The sequence below is a fragment of the Hylobates moloch genome, unplaced genomic scaffold (assembly GCF_009828535.3).
Source record: "Hylobates moloch isolate HMO894 unplaced genomic scaffold, HMol_V3 SCAFFOLD_20, whole genome shotgun sequence".
Lineage (NCBI taxonomy): Eukaryota > Metazoa > Chordata > Mammalia > Primates > Hylobatidae > Hylobates > Hylobates moloch.
Window position 1 is genome coordinate 27,743,945 of NW_026652295.1, and position 14,436 is coordinate 27,758,380.

The 14,436-nt window shown below is 44.3% G+C and overlaps 3 non-coding genes across 3 annotated transcripts; all 3 read right to left on the reverse strand.

Moving 5' to 3' along the window:
• Nucleotides 1-7,439: 7,439 nt before the first annotated feature.
• TRNAA-UGC (transfer RNA alanine (anticodon UGC)) lies at nt 7,440-7,511 on the reverse strand. The gene has a single exon. It is a non-coding gene; the product is annotated as a tRNA-Ala (tRNA).
• Nucleotides 7,512-8,296: 785 nt separating this feature from the next.
• TRNAF-GAA (transfer RNA phenylalanine (anticodon GAA)) lies at nt 8,297-8,369 on the reverse strand. Its single transcript has one exon. It is a non-coding gene; the product is annotated as a tRNA-Phe (tRNA).
• Nucleotides 8,370-14,148: 5,779 nt separating this feature from the next.
• TRNAA-AGC (transfer RNA alanine (anticodon AGC)) lies at nt 14,149-14,220 on the reverse strand. Its single transcript has one exon. It is a non-coding gene; the product is annotated as a tRNA-Ala (tRNA).
• Between the last annotated feature and the right edge of the window lie 216 nt (nt 14,221-14,436).

Genomic DNA, 14,436 nt, shown 5'->3' on the forward strand with positions numbered 1-14,436 from the left:
AAAAAAAAAAAAACAAAAAAAAAAACAGGCAGGGCGCAGTGGCTCACGCCTGTAATCCCAGCACTTTGGGAGGCCAAGGTGGGCGGATCACCTGAGGCCAGGAGTTGGAAACCAGCCTGGCCAACATGGTGAAACCCCGTCTCTACTAAAAATACAAACATTAGCCGGGCACGGTGGTGCAGTGGCGTGCACCAGCAGTCCCAGCTACTAGGGAGGCTGAGGCTCGAGAATTGCTTGAACCCGGGAGGTGGAGATTGCAGTGAGCCGAGATGGTGCCACTACACTCCAGCCTGGGTGACACAGCGAGACTCTGACTCATAAATAAATACATAAATGTAATACATAAATAAATATTCTAAAAAACAAAAACGATAGAATTAAAAAAAATTGACAAATGCAGTTACATTGGAGACTTCACTTCTCTCTGTTTTTTTTTTTTTTTTTTTTTTTGAGACAAAGTCTCGCGCTGTCGCCCAGGCTGGAGTGCAGTGGCGCAATCTTGGCTCACTGCAAGCTCCGCCTCCCGGGTTCACGCCATTCTCCTGCCTCAGCCTCTGCGTAGCTGGGACTACAGGCGCCCGCCGCCACGCCCGGCTAATTTTTTGTATTTTTAGTGGAGACGGGGTTTCACCGTGTTAGGCAGGATGATGTCGATCTCCTGACCTCGTGATCCGCCCGCCTCGGCCTCCCAAAGTGCTGGGATTAAAGGTGTGAGCCACCACGCCAGCCCCATTTCTCTCATAATAACAGAACAACTACACAGAAAATCTGCAAGGATATTGAAGAACCCCAAATCATCTTTAGCCAACAAAATTCAGTCACCATGTATAGAACAGTCCACACAAGAAAAGCAGAACACACATTCATTTCAAATTCATACATAACATAGATCAAGATAGAACATACCTCATAGCTTGGGCCTCAACAAATTTAAAAGAATTGACTGACACGGTATGATCCCTAACCACAATGAAATCAAACTAAAAATCAGTCACAGAAAGACAACAAAAATATCCAAACACTTGGAAAATGAACAACACACTACTAAATATTCCATAAGACAAAGAGAAAGCCTTAGTAGAGATAAAAAAAAAATAAATTAACCTGAATAAAAATGAAAACACAATGTATCAAAATTTCCACGACAAAGAATCTCTGACAGAGAAATTTACAGCACTAAGTGCATACATTAGAAAAGAAAAAAGTCGGCCAGGCGCGGTGGCTCACGCCTGTAATCCCAGCACTTTGGGAGGCCAAGGCGGGTGGATTACGAGGTCAGGAGTTGGAGACCAGCCTGGCCAAAAAAAAAAAGGGAAAGAAAAGAAAAAAGTCCCAAGTCAGTCCTCTAAGCACTTACTTGAAGAACTCAGGTGGGGAAAAGGGCGAAACAACCCAAAGCAAATAGAAAAAAGGGAATGAGCAGAAATAAATGGAACTGAACAAACACACACAAAATAGAAAAACAAACAAAAAGCTAGTTCCTTTAAAAGATCAATAAAAGAAGATATCTAGAAGGACTGAGAATTTTTTAAGAGGAGAGATGACACAAATTACCAATATGAAGAATAAAAAGAAAAGTATATCACTATAGACTCTGCTGACATCAAAAGGGTAAACGAATACTATGAACAACACTTTACACACAAATTTGAAAACTTAGATGAGATGGACTAATTCCTTGAAAATCACAAACTACCACAACTCACTCAATATGAAATATATTTTTCTATAACCTTGTAACTACTGAGGAAATTAAATTTGTGATATAAACTTAAAAAAAAAAAACAGACTCTTCAGGTTCAAGAAAGTTTCACTGTATAATTCCTCGCCCCCGCCCTCCCCCCGCCCCAGAAGGAGTCTTGCTCTGTCGCCCAGGCTGGAGTGCAGTGGTGCAATCTCAGCTCACTGCAACCTCCACCTCCCAGGTTCAAGCGATTCTCCTGCCTCAGCCTCCCAAGTAGCTAGGATTACAGGCACGTGCCACCACGCCCAGCTAATGTTTGTATTTTTAGTAAAGACGGGGTTTCACCATGTTGGCCAGGCTGGTTTCCAACTCCTGGCCTCAGGTGATCTGCCCGCCTCGGCCTTTCAAAGTGCTGGTATTGCAGACATGAGCCACCACCTATGCCAATGTAGGCATATCTTAAAAAGATACATGACCTGAGGATACTTTGAGTATTGAGATTAATTAATTTTTAAAGAACAGCCAGGCATGGTGGCTCAGGCCTGTAATCCCAACACTGTGGGAGGCTCAGGCAGGCTGATAGCTTGAGCCCAGGAGTTTGAGACCAGTCTGGGCAACATGGCAAAACCCAGTCCATACAAAAAATACAAAAATTAGCTGGGTGTGGTGGCATGGCCTCTAGTCCCAGCTACTGGGGAGGCTAAAGTGTAAGTCCCTCGAACATGGGAGGCAGAGACTGCAGTGAGCTCAGATCCCGCCACTGCACTCCACCCTGGGTGACAGAGTGAAACCTTGTTTCAAAAATAAAATAAAATAATAATAAGAAGAAGAAGATTTTAATCCATTGAATAAAAAAGATTGAGTCACTACTATTAGTAAATAAATTACTGAAGAGGAAAGGGGGGACATGTTACTGCGCCATGGTGTACCAACTAATAAATGTGGAAGAAATGATATATTTAAAATATCGTGATACCAACACAGTAATGATTGATTAAGGCAAAATTCATCAATCAACCCATAAAACTATGAGTAAAAGTTTGATGAAGAATGGAATATTTGCATGTCCTCAAATATTTCCTTACGGATTGCATACTAGTTACATGGGGAGGAAATTACGACTTTAGATTCAGTTAACATCACCAAAAATGGGGAAAAAAATCCTTATGTGATGTACTAAAAACACAACATCTTTTATGTTATATTCTTGCCAAATGTGCATAACCTGAATCTAATCATGAGGAAACATCAGAAAACTCAAACTGAAGGACATTCTACAGACAACTGGCTTGAATTCTTCAAAATTAATGTCATAAAATACAAAAGAAAGGTTGGGAAACCACTTCAGATCAAAGGAAACTAAAGAAACAAGAAAGGATATGTTTGAATTAATGGTGAAATTTAGATATAGACTGTATATTAAATAATAGTATTGTATTAATGTTTAATTTTCTGAGTTTGAAAATTATGCTTTACAAGAGACTGTTCTTTCTAGTAGGAAGTACACATTGAATTACTAGAGATAAAAACGTACATGATGTGTGCAAGCTATAAAAAACCGATCAGGAAAAATAATGTTTGTGTGTTTATATTTGTAGAGACAGATAAAGAAAGAAGAATCAATGTGGTAAAATATTTGAAATTGCTAAATCTGTGTAACGAGTGTATGGTAGTTCTTTGTATTATTTTTGCAACTTTTCTGTAGGCTTGAAATACTTTCAAACTAAAAAGTATTTTTTTAATTCTCCCTTCTTACATCTTCTTTTCCTTCTGCCTTCAAGGGCTGTCACACGAAGAGTAACGTAGGTGGATACAAAAACAGAATGGTCGGTACCGCCTGGGGGGATTTAGGTCCAGATGAGGAGGTGAGAAAGTGGAATTCCCAGCTCTTAGAAATGAAGACCCAGGAGCGTGGATCGCTGCCCGTCCTTACCCTCGCCAGCCCCTGAGCCGGCTCGGCTCCGTGGCTGAAACCCAGCATGGATTTCATCTTGGGGACGTTGTGGCTCCAGTTTTGAGACTCAAGAAACGGTGGATGGAGAGGAGAACGAGGACCACCTGCGAAAAGAGCTCGAGGAGGGAAGCAGGGACGCGGTGGGGTGCGCACCTGTGGCGGCAGCAGCAAAGGCGGAGGAGGAGCAAAGTGACGAGCGCCCGAGGCTGCCAGAGGATCTGGGCAGCCCGGGTGCCCATCTCTGCTGCGTTTCTTCGGTGTCCGCGATAAGAACCAGAGGGCTCATTCCCTGTAGGAGAAGTGAGCTGAAAACACTTTCCCCTCAAGATCTCCCTCTTTTTGCTCAAGGTAGTCGCGGCGTTGAGAACGCCTCGCAGCTCCTTTACTGGCTGGGGCACTGGGGAGCAGGGGTACCCTTGAGTTTTGGTACAGGCGGGTGATATTGGTGGCTTCCGAGGAAAGGACAGAGAAGCCGCCTATTTCCAATCCCTACTGTTCGTGAGGGGGAGAGTGTTGAACCAGGAAGAGAGACCCTCCTGCTTAAGCCCCTTTGTTACAGGTAGAAGAGTGTGTTCTGTTTTGGTATTTGAGAGTGTGTGTGTGTGTGTGTGTGTGTGTGTGTGTGTGTGTGTGTGTGTGTTTAGCTTCTTGAGCTTGGAATATGTCATGAAAAACAAGAAAGATAAGGGAGTCTCAGTATATTTTAAACTTAAATTGGTTTTCAGAAGTACTTATACCTTGTTCCTAAGGAATTCAGGGTGTCCAGATTTCCACCTGCCTAGCAGTACGAAGCTCTATGAGTCAAATATCCTCGCTTTCTTCCACATCAGCAAGCCTCTGAAATTTAGGTTTCTTTCTGGAGAATATCACCCATACTTTGGCAGTGGGCTCCTACATTGCCTACATCCAACTCTTGGAAGCAAGAAGAGTGGGGAAAACCAAGGCCACCACACAAAAGTATATCCCTACACTAGACAAGTGGAAATAAAGCACTGGCTTAGGTGTGGAGAAGAAGAGACAAATGTGAAAACGCAGAAGGTAGACAGACAGAGAACATCTTCCAAGGAGGAAGAGGAACAGTCTCCTAACAACAAGGAACTCTCTACTTAATGCTGCGAAGATATTTTAATTACATTTTATGCATTAGATTGCGTTTTTCGTTTGTTTTTGTTTTTTTGTTTTTGATGGAGTCTCGCTGTGTCACCAGGCTTGAGTGCAGTGGCGCCATCTCGGCTCACTGCAATCTCCGCTTCCCGGGTTCAAGGGATTCTCCTGCCTCAGCCTCCCCGTAGCTGGGACTACAGGCGTGGCCACTATGCCCAGCTAATTTTTTATTCTCCTGCCTCAGCCTCCCCGGCCACCATGCCCAGCTAATTGTTGCATTTTTGGTAGAGATGGGTTTCACCATGTTGGCCAGGATGGTCTCACTCTCTTCACCTCGTGATTCACCCGACTTGGCCTCCCAAAGTGCTGGGATTACAAGCATGAGCCACCGCTCCCAGCCACATAGACTGGGTTTTAACAACTTGATCTTAGACCAGAACATTGGCAGAATTGGTGGGGGCTAGAGAGACAGCAGGGTGAATTCCAACCCTGAGGGTGGAGAAAGAATGATTACAGTGTCTTCCTTAGAGCTTAGAAACTTCCAAGCCTGGGTTTCAAATTGAAAGGCCAAAATAGCTTGGGATGGCTCCAGGTGTTTTGGCTGGAAAGAGTTTCCTGGCTCTAAAGAACTCCTGTGAGTTCTTCTACAGGAAAATCAAAGGCTCTTGTGTATGATCTCTAGTCATCTAAAATATTGAAGATCTCAAAGAGGTAATAAATCCGTTCTCACCCCCCATGTAAGGCAAATATAAACCTTACTGGCTTTCCTACATGGTTTGAGTTTTTTATTGAAAATAGGTAGGGAACCCCGGGAGCAACTCTTTCTCCTTAGCAAGCATCTGGCCCTGGGACCTCCTTCTGAAACTTCTAGGGCAGTGCTTCTCAAACTTTAGCATCAGAGTCACTTGAGGGCTTATTCAACCCAGGCGGCTGGGCCCCGCTGTCATCAATTCTGATTCTGTAGATCTGAGATTGGGCCTGGAACTTGGCATTCCGCTGGTAGCACCCTAATCCCTCGCCCCTTGCTCTCCTGTGCAGCATCCTTTGTGGCAAACATGACACTGTTTCCTTAAAGTGCCTGGAGAGAACCAGTAGGTAGCAGGGGGAAAAAAATAAGAAATGAAAAGAAAATATATGGCATGTCTTCATTACCTGTCTCCAAAAAATGCATCTTTAAACAAACATATGATTGGCCTGGGGGCACACAGCCAATCCTCAGCTAAGCAGGTTTCACCAGACAGTATCCCTCCTGGATACTGCTTATGGATATTTTCACCGTATAAAAGAATCAAGAAGTAAGGACATCCTAGCCTGATAGAGTGTTAGACTTGTGGATGGTGACAAACATCATACTCTGTTGCCTCTCAAAGATGCTTTGATTCAACAGCAAACATGTACAGAGGACAGCAATTTTGAAACATACAGCATTGGAAACCCCTAAAAGATATCATCAGTGGATAGGATTTCCTGGGAGTTCCCTGGTCATGCAATGCAGATGTGATGGGACTGACAGAGAAAGAACAAAAAAAAGTTTGTTTTCTTTTGTTTTTACCTGAGGACGTGCTCAACGCACCTGCGATCCACTCACCTTTTACTTTGCGTCTATTTTCCATTGTGACAGAAAAACTTTTCCTACTTTTTCATATGAGTCCTCCGTTGGCTGTTAACAGAGGTTTCCAGGCAATGTTTTATTTTAACGAGGAAAATGGAATGGCTGAGGAAATACAGGAAAATGAATCAATTGTATCAGTAGGGATGTTGATCCGTATCGATTTCTGCTCCTCGCATGTTGAAGGCCTCTAATTCCCTGACAGTCTTTGTTCTGTCTTCCAGCGTCCTTCCACTCCCATCTCAAGCGGCTGGAGAGCCACAGCAGTCCTTCTCTCAGTATTGGATCACACTTGTGGCTGTGCTTTCTGCGTAGGTTGACAGGGAGAGACTGGAGGAGAAATCAGTAGACAGATGCTTTCGCTCTGTTCTTTGGCCCAGAAAACAAAACTAATGTAAAAAAAATAATAATAATAAAAGATGATGCTGGGAGGGGCGGCTCACGCCTGTAATCCCAGCACTTTGGGAAACGTGGCGGGTGGATCACCTGAGGTCTGGAGTTCGAGACCAGAGTGGCCAACATGGTGAAACCCTGTCTCTACTAAAAATACAAAAATTACCTGAGCGTGATGGCACGCACCTGTAAACCCAGCTGCCGAGGCAGGAGAATCGCTTGAACCCGAGAGGCAGAGGTTGCAGTGAGCCGAGATCGCGCCACTGCACTCCAGCCTGGGCTACAGAGCGAGACTCTGTCTCAAAAAAAAAAAAAAGAAAAAAGAATGGCCGCGGGAGCTTTTCTCCCTTTTCCCTTCTTCTTTGTCTTTCCTTCTCTTTAATCATAGTACAAAATGAGAGCGAATGTGAACCGCCGGTGGGTGTGCACACTTTTGTTTGGGTTCAAGAGACCCTGTTGGGATCCCATTCTTCTTTCTTCCTCATTTCTTTTTCACCTTCCTTCTGCCGTCGCAATCGCCTTCGGTGATGTAGAAGCTCACAGCATAGAGATGGGTTATAAATGGAGGCAACCCATTGGGTTACGTCTTTACTCTCTATATGTGCAGAAATAGGATAGAAAAAGGTGCAGAGGCAGAAGTAAATCTATGTTGCTTGAGAATTAGGTTTGAGCACTACCAGAGCAAAACCACCGTTTGGAGGTGCCGGGGATCGAACCCGGGCCCTCATACATGCAAAGCATGCGCTCTACCACTGAGCTACACCCCCCTCCCGAAAGACCTTCTTGTAATAATTTCCAGGAGGTAACTTTCTTTTTCTGAGTATTGTGGAGTGTCTGCAGCTGCTGTGAGTAGAAGATACTAGGTACTAATGTGGAATACAAATTATTTAGAATACTGTATACGACTTGAAATGGAAGGCGCCTGTAATCCCAGCTACTGGAGAGGCTGAGCCAGGAGAATCCTTGAACCCGGGAGGCAGAGATTGCACTGAGCCGAGATCGCGCCACTGCACTCCAGCCTGGAATAATTATTTAATCTCAGACTCATGGAAGATTCAGTGAATATGCAACCAAAGAAGATGATATATATAATATATATATGTGTGTGTGTGTATTATCTTTATCGGATTTTCAACAGCAAAAAATTGGAGTTCTATACACCCTTCTGGGATTGGCATACAAGTGTTGTATAAGGGTTGTATTAGCCGGGCGCTGTGGCTTACGCCTGTAATCCCAGCACTTTGGGAGGCCGAGTCGGGCCGATCACCTGAGGTCGGGAGTTCGAGACCAGCCTGACCAACATGGAGAAACTCCGTCTCTACTAAAGATACAAAATTAGCCAGGCGTGGTGGCGCATGCCTATAATCCCAGCTATTCGGGAGGCTGAGGCAGGAGAATCGCTTGAACTCAAGAGGCGGAGGTTGCGGTGAGCCGAGTTCGCTCCATTGCACTCCAGCCTGGGCAACAAGAGTGAAACTCCGTCAAAAAAATAAATTAAAAAAAAAATAAGGGTTCTACTAGGCAAAACTGAAAAAAAGAAAAAAAAAAGCCCTGCCGAAACCCGGGATTGAACCAGGGACCTTTAGATCTTCAGTCTAACGCTCTCCCAACTGAGCTATTTCGGCTCCTCTGAGCTCGTTCTTTTCGCTATTTCTTCAAAATATAAAAACTGTCATTTGTAGGGTCAGTATATCTTCCAATTCTGTTGTCTTCAATATCACCTGTCATTCACTCACCCCTTCACCCCCAAAATACAGATTCTTCTCCAATTTATGTCTGAAAATAGGACCCAATTTTAAGGACAATGAATGGGTTAGCAAAAGCCAGGGGAAAAAAGGCAAAGGTGAAGAATAGAGCAAAGCAAGAACATGCTCCCCTACATGGTCACTGCTCAGAATACCAAGGGAATTCAAAAGAAAATTTTCTAGGCTTTTCCTTTTCTCTGGGCTCTTGTTTTTCTGTCTTGCTCTTCAACGATATGGCAAAAAGGAACAGAGGATTATTGGGCAAGTTAATGTGGTGGCGGGTTTATAGCTTCTGACTAAAAAAATCCTGAGCGAGACAATTCATTTTCGCTATTCCCTTCCTTTCACTGGTCTCGTGCTGACACATCCACCTTGGGTGGTACAGAGACCCAGGGGGTGGAAATGGAAAGTATAATATGTTTATTTTAGTGTGACCACGCAAGACATGTTTTTAAAAGGAGAAAAGTACAGAGTGGCGAGAACTGTGAAAAACAGATGAACGTGTATGCTTTTGAACCCTGTGCAAGGCAAGGACACACTACCACTGAGCCACACCTCTCTCACTACAGAAACATCGTGAAGATCTTTTTTGACGCATTAGTCGCATTTCTGAGAGGTCTTCAAAAATATGATAAGTTGGCTGGATAGAAAATCCACTGTCTCATATCTCACTATTTCTTACGTCTAAACTATATCCCCTGAAGCTGCTAGGAGAAATGTAAGAGAATCACAGACCAAATCACACTGTTTCTGCTTCTGGAACATTTCACCCCATCAGTTTATTCTGAGGTTTCCTCTCCAGCAAACTGCCTGGGGGCATTTTCTCCCACAGTCAATAGGTAAGATGTCCAGATGGAACTTACTCTGGGGTCTTCAACCTGTCTGTCTCCATTTCTTCTCTTTCATCTGCTTACAAAGTTTTTCAAGCCCCATCCTCCTTAAGAAAAGATGATGAGCCACAGTCTAGGAGAAGATATTTCAATACTTATATTTTACTAAGGATCTTTACCTGGAATATGTTAAGAACTTCTACAAAGCACTAAGAAAAAGACTAAAACTTCAATAAGAAAGAGCAAATTAATATGCACTTCACAAAAAATCGCTATTGAGTAAAATAAAATATGCTCGACATCTTTTGCTATAAAGGAAATGCAAATTAAAAACATAACAAGGCTGGGCACAGTGGCTCACGCCTATACTCCCAGCACTTTGGGAGGTCGAGGCAGGTGGATCACCTGAGGTTAGGAGTTCAAGACCAGCCTGGCCAACATGGCAAAACCCGGTCTCTACTACAAATTTAAAAATTTAGACGGCCACATGCCCCTGTAGTCCCAGCTACTCAGGAGGCTGAGGCATGAGAATCTCTTGATCCTGGGAGGCAAAGGCTACAGTGAGCCAAGATTGTGCCGCTGCACTCCAGCCTGGGCAGCACAGCAACACACTGTCAAAAAAAAAAAGCTCAAAATAATATTGCTCTTCATCAGAATCATTTAACCTAAAAAGTGGATAATATCAAGTGTTGCTGAGTATGTGAAGCAATTGGAATGTGCATACATGGCTGATGAGACTGTAAACTGCTATTACCTATACTGGGAAACTATCTGAAAATATCAACTAAAACTAAATATATATATATAACCTATGACCCCAAAACTAGACGGTTACATTTATACCCAAGAGAAGTGCATGAGCATTTCCCTTGAAGGACATGTATCAGAACGTTTACAGCAGCATTAGACATTTCAACCAAAAACGAGGGGTGCTGCAAATGTACTTGGACAGTAAAATGAATTAATAAATAATGATGTACAGTATTCAGACAATAGAATACTCCAGAGCAATAGAAAATAACTACTGTTACTAGCAACAATATATAGAAAATGAAGGCTGGGCACAGAGGCTCAAGCCTGTAATCCCAGCACTTTGGGAAGCCGAGGTGGGCAGATCACAAGGTCAGGAGATCGAGACCATCCTGGCTAAAACGGTGAGACCCTGTCTGTACTAAAAATACAAAAAATTAGCTGGGCGTGGTGGACGGCACCTGTAGTCCCAGCTACTCGGGAGGCTGAGGCAGGAGAACGGTGTGAACCCGGGAGGTGGAGCTTGCAGTGAGCCGAGATGGCGCCACTGCGCTCCAGCCTCAGTGACAGAGCAAGTCTCCACCTCGAAAAAAGAGAAGAAAATGAATCTAATTTTTTTTTAACAAAAATTGAGTGAAGGAATCCATACTCAAATGAGTACAGATTTGCTATGGTTTGAAAGTGTCCCCTCCAAAGCTTAGGTGTCGCCATGTGATAATTATCAAGAGATAGGGCCGTTAAGAAGATTAAGCCATGAGGGTTCCTTCCTCATGAATAATATTAGGTACCCTTATAATAAGACTTGATAAAGGAAGTTCATCTCTCTATTGCCCTCAGTTTTCTGCCATGTGAGGACACCACAAAAAGGCCATTACCAGACATGAGAGCCAGTGCCTTGATCTTGGACTTCCCAGCCTCCAGAACTGTGAGAAAATAAGTTTCTGGGCCTGGCCATGGTGGCTGTTTCCTGTAATCCCAGCGTTTTGGGAGGCCAAGGTGGATGGATCACCTGAGGTCAGGAGTTCAAGACCAGCCTAGCAAACATGGTGAAACCCCATCTCTACTAAAAATACAGAAAAATTAGCTGGGCATGGTGGCATTCGCCTGTAATCCCAGCTACCCAGGAAGCTGAGACAGGAGAATTGCTTGAATCTGGGAGGCAGAGGTTGCAGTGAGCCACGACTGCGCCACTGCACTCCAGCCTGGGCAACAAGAGTGAAACTCTGTCAGGAAGTGAAGGGAAGGGAAGGGAAGGGAAGGGAAGGGAAGGGAAGGGAAGGGAAAGGAAGGGAAGGGAAGGGTTCTGTTCGTTACGAATTACCAGTCTTGAGTGATTTTGTAGCAGCCCAAAATAGACTATGATGATATTATATAATCCCATTTATATTATTTAAAATATAAGAAAAATAATCTATGGAGGTGGAGGTCAGAGAGTTAGGATAATTGAAATGAGGCAAAAGGCAGCTGTTGGTTGCTGAAAAATTCAGTACTTGGCCTGAATCTTGGTTATATATGTAATAAGCCGTAAGCTGAATAGGTTTTATGCGTTTTATTTTATATAAATGAAGGCTTAAATTTAAATACAAGAAAAAAAAGCTTTTCCTAGATACTTCCTATCCTCCAGTACATTCTGTCTCTTCCTTGGGGTTGTTTTGTTTTGTTCTGTTGAGACGGAGTCTCGCTGTGTCGCATCCTCAAGATTATTAGGACTTGGATGGACGGGATGGTAGAGTGAGTCTAAGCGCCACATCCCTCCTTCGCTTCCTCTGGATATGAGGGAAGAGAGGTACTTTTTTTGTCCCTAGGGAGGGAGACTCGACCAGGAAGGGGACCTGGTTCGTTTCGGCTTCAAGAGCGCCTCTCCACTATTTCCGTCGCTCAACAGACCGGCTGAGCTCTTTGGAGGAGCGCGTGATGTTGGGTTTTGGTTTGCGCTTCAGGAACCGTTGATACTGTAGCTTCTGAGGGAGCTGCAGGGATTTCCCGATTTCCTGCGTGCCTGTGTTAAAAGTTAGAACCGGGATCTGCTGGCAGCTTCGAAACTGAGCATGACGGTGGAAACATCTAATTTTATTAGTTTTTGCTTGAAATGCAAAAGATGAGAAAGAAAGTTTCCGTTTGTTTGCTCCACATATTTCTCTTAGAATGAAGCCGATTGGGCCGGGCGCGGTGGCTCATGCTTGTAATCCCAGCACTTTGGGAGGCCGAGGCGGGCGGATCACGAGGTCAGGAGATCGAGACCACGGTGAAACCCCGTCTCTACTAAAAATACAAAAAAATTTAGCCGGGCGTGGTGGCGGGCGCCTGTAGTCCCAGCTGCTCGGATAGGCTGAGGCAGGAGAATGGCGTGAACCCAGGAGGCGGAGCTTGCAGTGAGCCGAGATCGTGCCACTGCACTCCAGCCTGGGTGAAGAGCGAGACTCCGTCTCAAAAAAAAAAAAACAAAAGAATGAAGCCGATTGAAAGTTAACTTCGGCCGGGCGCGGTGGCTCACGCTTGTAATCCCAGCACTTTGGGAGGCTGAGGCGGGCGGATCACGAGGTCAGGAGATCGAGACCATGATGAAACCCTGTCTCTCCTAAAAATACAAAAAACTAGCCGGGCGTAGTGGCGGGCACCTGTAGTCCCAGCTACTCGGAGAGGCTGAGGCAGGAGAATGGCGTGAACCCGGGAGGCGGAGCTTGCAGTGAGCCGAGATTGCGCCACTGCACTCCAGCCTGGGCGACAGAGCGAGACTCCGTCTCAAAAAAAAAAAAAAAAAAAAAAGAAAGTTAACTTCGCCCTGAAGAAACTCCTCCTGGCGTTTGCAACGATCTCCTTTATGTCTCACGTCCAGCTTGACTCAAAAGGACTCTAAAGAGCTGGAAAGCGTCTGCGGAAAGGCGGAGTCACGGTACAATCGGTGTTAACTACATGTGCAGCCACCGCCTCCTTAGTCCTATTACAGGTACAGAGGCAGTATAGCTGAATCCCTCACAAGTCGAGTGGGTTGACCTCAGATTGACTTTAGCGATGGCTTGTGACCACCTGATAGATGGTGGCCGTTACAGCGTTTAGAAAGTGAATGGAAGAAAGGATGCATACGGAAGCCCACAAGTTCGCTTGGCTTCTGCAGATGGAGAGAAGTCGCTTTTCTGCCTTCTTGGTGTTTAGTAACTTATTTTTTTTCCTTTGTTGGCATGAAATAAAGCTGAAAATAAAAGCAGATTTTCTTTTAACAAGTTAGTATTAACATGCTTGCAGAGTTATTTCCCTGTGGATTTCTGCTTAGCACGGTGATACCACAAGGAGCTCTAATCTGGAGGTATGGGTTGTTCCCTAGCTTAGAAGGAGGTCAATCCTGGAAAGTAAGTACTGTGAGGTACAAAAGGATCCTTTGGGATTGGAAGAATAAACGTTCATTACTTCTATTTATGTAAAACAACAAAATGAGCTTTCTCCTATACTGATCTTGGTCCCTGGAGTTCAGAGTGTTTGCATCTCGGACCAGAAGCTTCCTCAGAGGACCCAGAGAAGTGCTTTTTACTTCCACCAAATTTCAGCTGAGGTGAATGCTGTCTTTTAGTCATTTGTTGTGTGTTTGTAGTTAAGTAGTTTAAGTTTCAGAGTCTGTGGGTCTCCAATGGAAAAAGTGACTACCACACATCAAATCATCAACCCCTGGCAGTGTAATCTTTTAGTGAAAGCTTGTAGGGCTTCTGCAACCTGGTTAGGGGGAGTTAGAAAAAGAAACAGAAAAGGACTTTAGCCTTTTAGCTTCCGATCTGAAATCAGACTTGGGCCACACAGTCCTATGGTTTCTGATGATTTCTTTTACAGCTAGAAATCGGCTGGATGGCCAGGAATACTACTTGCTTCCCCCGTGCGTGGTCCATGTTAATGATTGATGGGACTGCTTAGAAAGAATAGGCGGATAATCCTAGGCAGCAAATAACCTCAAGTGAATGAAAACGAATCACCCTCTGTATGAGAGAGAAATGCAGAGGCCAACACAATTCACCTTGACAGACAGAAAAATTTAAAGTTGGGGAATATCATGGACTGCTTCTTACTGGTGTCCCGGGGAAGAAAACAAAGCCTGGAGGTACTGGGGATCGAACCCAGGACCTCGTGCATGCTAAGCACGCGCTCTACCACTGAGCTACACCCCCCCGGAAAACTCTACTTTCAGAGAATACTTTGATGACTATTATTATCTGAGTCTGGGCTCTGTGTCATGACAATCTTTATGTTTTCATTTCCACTCTTAATTTCCTACAAGAAGCGTTTCTTCTCTTAGGCCCCTCTACACCAAAAGAAAGGTAGCTTAACAGTACAAATAAAGGCACTGTTCCTGATTTGTGGTCAGTCCAAGATCAACTCACCCC